At 35.3% G+C, this 6,193-nt stretch overlaps 1 pseudogene; it reads right to left on the bottom strand.

The window, feature by feature from the left end:
- The window catches only part of LOC105459050, a 21,301-nt pseudogene that overhangs the window by 12,214 nt on the left and 2,894 nt on the right, over positions 1-6,193 (bottom strand).

Here is a 6,193-nt window from a genome sequence, read left to right as displayed (position 1 = left end):
CCCATTCCCCCCTCCGCCCCAATTAAGTGCAGTGAATTCATCGGGAAAGCATCTTAGGATCGCTATCAAGTGAGACAGACACTTATCGATACTTGATCGTAATTAGCGGTAAACTCCCGCATAAATCCCGTCAAGTCGCTCGAAGCTGTGCGCAAAGGTCGAGGCCGCGATGTGTAACTTATGAAATGCAATTACTGATCCATAGTCTAACTCGTCGATACGTAATCTGTCTAACAGACTGCATAATGCATAATCGTGTGTGTCGCGGCGGCCAGCAAAGCTTCAAGTGAATGAAGTTGTCATACCCACCTGGCGGTGATTAACGAAAGGGAAGGGTTGCGCGCGACATCGAGAATTTCTATAAGGGTGCCGGAAGCGGCGTCGGACACAAATGTATAGAGACAGGCTACATATATATCATATCATATGTAGACGGACCAGACGAGGGGGGGTAGTAGTCCACACAGTCCTGACAATGAGTGCGCGTGGTTGCGTGCGCGCGCGAGTAGTACGACTATAGCACAACACCGACATGTACCACATAAACATATATGTATATACCGGGTGACGCGTAACGCGTCGGTAACCCGTTCACGACTCGACGAGCGGACAGACTGCGTTCTCAACTGTACCGACTGACGCGGCATCACCGGGGGAGAGCTTCTCGGCGTGTGGAACGACAGGCACGTCAGCGTCCACATCCGCGGACGGAAGCTTTCAGGGGAGTTAAAAGCCGTGACTTACCGACGGTGTGCGAAAGCTTCGGCGCACGCTGTGCGACACACTTACCTACAAAAGAAAGAAGAGGCACGCGTTAGAGAAGTGATTCTTTTTTATCTCGATTGTGCCATCGATTGCGGCATAAATTCAACGAGACGATCAAAGTTGTCAGTGCTTTTCAAACGTACTCGATTTTAGGAAGAGTTCGCTGCGTTAGACAATGCCTTCAAATTTTGTTCTTTTTTTTTTAATGTAAAATAAACAACAATTATTATAATATAAAAAAAAATATTTAGGATATCATAATTGAATATCTGAATTTTAACATGGATATTTAAATTTTGATTTATACATGATCTGGAAACTAATAATACTGCAATAAAAAACTTTCAAACATTAATTTTTTAAATAAAATATCATAATTCAGTAATAATGCGATTACGTTTTTAAATATTTATTTTTACAGCAAACTTCTAAATTGTAAAAAAATGCACAGTTTGAAAATCACTGATAGTAGTGATAGTGAAAGAGAAAATGCAAAATAGATAATCAGAAAGCAATAATAACGTAAATAGAGCCGTATGCATGATTGGAGCTTTGAAAATGCAAGAAGCATTTTCTATATAGGTACATACTTAATAAAAATAATTATTAAATTATTATAAGAGCTAGGAAATAAAATATATGTTGCTTTTAATTGAATTAATTACTTAGACCTTATATATAAACAATGCAACAATATATTCCATAATAAGCAGTTTTCATAATTAACTTCTTGCCTTACAATTAAATTTGTGACCGCGCGTGTCATAATTAAGAACAAGGTCGTTCGCGCATCGAGACAAACCATTAAGTATCTAGCAATATACGCTCGATTTGCATTTTTCTTTTTATAATCTGGAAGGTAATAATACTGTGATAAAAAACTTTTAAACATTAATTTTTTAGAGAACATGAAATATTCAGCAATAATATATATAATTACTTCTTATACTTATTATTTATTATTTTTATTATTTATTATTTTATACTTATTGCTTATTATAATTACTTTTTTATATATTTATTTTTATAAATTTTTTAATATACTAAATTAATTAATTTTAAAGTAATAAATAAATACAAATTTTATAATACAATAAAAAAAACAATATAATAGAAAAGTAGGATTTTTTAGAGCTTTTAGATATAATTTTTGTTAACGATTCGCCTGAGAATAGTTTATAATTCTAGAATAATTTCTATCACGAGTCCAATTCATGTTCCTTATGTTTGCTACATATAGGCACATAGATACTAGTAGTATCTACGTACCAAATTACCACGAGTTTCACTCAATATTGTAAGGCAAGGAACAAAAGAAATTTCAAAAATACAAGTCAGGATACAGTAGACTGAATTTAATCTGTATGAAGAGAACATTAAATATGCAACTGCATCACGGCTCGTAGGTATAGGTATGTATAGATGAAAAACATGCTGAATTGGAATCTCTGATTTGAGTACTCTATCTCTTCATGCATCCTAAAATATCGTTCATGCTATGCGCGATTGCTATACGAACTACAGGCTAGATATAAGAAATCGCATTCGAATTTTCTTTTTTACCAAAGGTCACAAGGTAGGGAAACGTTTCTAACTTTGAAGTCTTCTCCAACTTCAAATTACCCTCACATCTCAGTGTTCCTCAATTTTTCCTTATAATTAAAGATAAAATCAATATCCGTGTCTTCGCAATTTCCTTCTGGCGTTTCACGACGTGTAAAAAAGGCGTGGGAAAAAAAACTATGCCTTCACACCGCGATAGTTGAGTAACACTGATCTATAACTTCAAAGGTCGACCCTGGCACTATCCCACTTTTTTTTTTCTATAGGACTCACTTAGCGCGAATGAGGCGATTACACTACATATAGGCTGTTCTGCGTACACCGAGGGCTTTTAATTATACCTCTGCGCATCTGCATTTAATATAGGCGGATATACATTATGCTGATAAGATGCATTATGGCGATTTATGTCGAGTCCTCGTCAAGGACCTAGTTGTATAGCGCACGTTTTTCATGCGACTTTTCAGAGAAACCCCGCCTCTCGTCAAACGCACATACATATATATATATATATATATATAAATGTAGTGGAACGTAAAAATCCGAAAAAAAAAAAACAAATTGCTTTTTACAGATGATAAACGTAAGCGGGTTAACCGAATCGCGCGCTGTGAGATCCGGAGAATGATTACGCTGTAGTATAACTATAATAATAAGATGTAAGTAGCTTAATTGCTTGGCAACGAGGTCTGCTCTAATGCTTTCAAAGGCTGTGATCTATGCGCTAATAGGGCGGCGAGTTACAGCACTCTAGCTTCAGAAACTAATCTAGTGGCGCCTAAGCTCTATATATATATGTATATATCGTAACAAACGACCCAAACTTTTTTTCCTTAACTTTAAAGTACCTGCACGACTGTCGGTCCGCGATGCGCCTGTGTACAATGGAAACACAAGAAATATACATTACATGTACACCCGAATAAGGTCTGGCAAGAGCTGAACAATACCGCTGAATTGTCTATATAACATTAATGTGACGTCAAATGACGTGATCAATAAATTCGCACGGACATTATTATTATTATTATTATTATTATTTCATTATGTCCGTGAAGATTATTATTAATTTTGTTATTTTTGTAAACTTCATTGCGAGCGCGAGAGCCAGTATATTCGCTATATACACCGTACTAAATATACATTCTCATGACAGTTTCATTTACGTCAAGACGTAACACTTGCTTGCATAGGAAACTGTTTTTAAACTAAAAATATAACTGATGAATCTGTTATATTTTTTATCAACTGACTTTTTTATACGTCGACACTACATCGCAATCTTTGACTTTTTTATACACCGACTTTATATCGTAATTACTCCGTGTGAATAAAACATGTTTATCTTTATTATGTTACCAAGTTACCAATAACAATATCTATTTAAACTGTTTGTCAATCTTATGATATTTCCTATTTTTCAAAATACGTACGAACTTAATTCGTTTTCTTTGTAATTTATACAGAATGCATTAATTGTTTATTTTTTAATTATTTATATAAGAGACAACTAAAGACGACCAAGTCAGGTCGAAAGGTCGTGATTTAGTGTAATAATAATATAATATTTTATACCGATTTTTAAGTTTTTGCTCGTTTATAGGCCTGAATTAACGTACATTCTCAAAAATACGAGTAACAATTTATATTAATTTTCATTTATATCATTGAGAGACACTACAGGGTAAAATTAAAACCGGAAATCGTACGGTTATAATTTTAAACACGATAAAGATAGAGGCAAAAATCAGCTATAAGCATTTGATAGCGAATCGCGAAACGCCGAGGTGTTTGCTATATCGCGTTGGTTGTAGGCCTAGCAACAGGTGGGCTGTTGTCCTTTAGGCCAGTCCGATACTTTATATGTCTCCGTATATAATTCATGAGCAGGAAGTATTTCAAACTATCGTGATTGTACAAGCGATTATAGAATGATTCTCTCTCCCCAAGGAGGGGATACCCAACGCGATAGTATAGACCTTTATAATATCGCTATACAAATTGTAAATTGATAATTTGATTATCCGCGAAAAGCGACAAGTGAATTTAATTAAGAGGCACCAATTATTTTAGTCATGTAGAATATAATCCAATTTGTCGATAATACATTCAAAATCAAATTTAGAAATCACTGATCAGCTTCTATATAAGGATTTGATTAGAGCAGTTAAATACGCACAAAGCTACCAAATACTTTGCACAATTTACGTTTATAGAAATGCGGTGGAATGTTAAATTTGACACAGTTAAAAACTGAAACTGTGTTTTGAAGCAAACGAACAAACTGTAATAATGAATAAAAAAAGTATCGCGTAACAAGTGTATCGACTCGATTATCCTTCGCTAATGATATCCCCTATTATTTTTTATGTTAATCGATTTAGCGATTGTTCCCATTTGCTATCGCGATCGAAGCAGAGAGTTGTATCCGCGACTTTAACTTGGCTCAATATACAACGCTATATCGACATACATATTTCTTGCCTCGTAACGTACGAACAATTACTGTCCATTATTGATATTAACACTATGCTGCGGCAGGGTCGTGTTATAGGCGGCACACACTCCGCAGAGCGGAAATCTCTGCAATGGTGGTGTATGCCATAAATTAACATCGAAACTTGGCTCCAACGAGTGCCAGCCTTGCTGCTTAACAAATGTGTCAGTCTCGCCCTTTTCTAACCTTTTCCATTTAAAGGTTGCCAAGATTTTATATTGTAGCGTGCTATAAATAATCACGTAATTGTCACATAAAAAATCACTTTTCAAATACCTCACTGATTAAAAGTGACGGCAAAAAAGGGAGGGTAAAAAAATATAATTTATAAACACTGCATCGTAATATGCGACGGAACGAGAATTAGCGTGTGCGCGTGTGTTTTAGAATTTGAATTCTAATGACTTCTTCCCTTTTGAATTCTTTTTTTTTACAAACACTGAAGTAACGTAGAAAGCTAAAACAATAGCAGTCACTCAGACAGCGTGCATGTCCAAAATCGGGACACAAAACATTTTATAATATGATATCCAGACGTCTTAATATCTTCAGAACGTTATATGACCTGATTTTGAATCGTTGCTGTCTGGGCATTGAAACGGTTGTCGCTATCAATTTACGGTAAGAAAAAGTGTTAAGTCCAATTATGTATATGTGTAATTAATTAAACGTAATTCTTTCTCTCTCTCTGATTCTGAACAGCAAAAGATGTACAAGTTTATTTCCCTCATCGCAAAGATACCGAAATGATCGTTAGAAACGACATCGAAGGTCACGTCCTGGATTGCCACGTACCCAAGAATCCCTTCGAACAGCCCTACGGCTGCCTGGAAAACTCGAGGAAATATATATACATATATACATATATATGTGTATATGTATATATGTATATGTATATATGTGTCTGTATACGGTTAGGATTCCCGCTCCGTCCTTCGCGCACGTCCTACCTGCTTTTTCCCGACGATGTGACGACTGGCGGCGTAACCGCCCACTAGTGAACGTCGAAAGAAAAAGTCGAGTATTGCACGTCCTCTGTTGTCATTTTGACATCAAAGTGATGGGGATAAAGGTTTTCCATTTAAAATTTTGTTTAAAGGTCGTGCGAGAGATTCGAGGCCGAAAAACTGGTTACATTTTTATTAAAAATGTGCGATACACATATTTAGGCAATCGCGCGTGAATGTTATAACGTGAATATTCTGATATAAATTTTATGACAGTAAACAAGATATAGTCGAGTTCGTAAAGTCTCGTGAAAGCTAATTTGACTCATTATATATTCATTTACGTTCTCACAAAAGTTATAGAGAAAAATATATATATGTAGGTATAACATAGAATATAAGATGTTACTCACATTATATG

This window comes from Wasmannia auropunctata, unplaced genomic scaffold, assembly GCF_000956235.1.
Source record: "Wasmannia auropunctata unplaced genomic scaffold, wasmannia.A_1.0 LD334216.1, whole genome shotgun sequence".
Lineage (NCBI taxonomy): Eukaryota > Metazoa > Arthropoda > Insecta > Hymenoptera > Formicidae > Wasmannia > Wasmannia auropunctata.
This window is presented reverse-complemented; position numbering and strand designations above follow the sequence as displayed.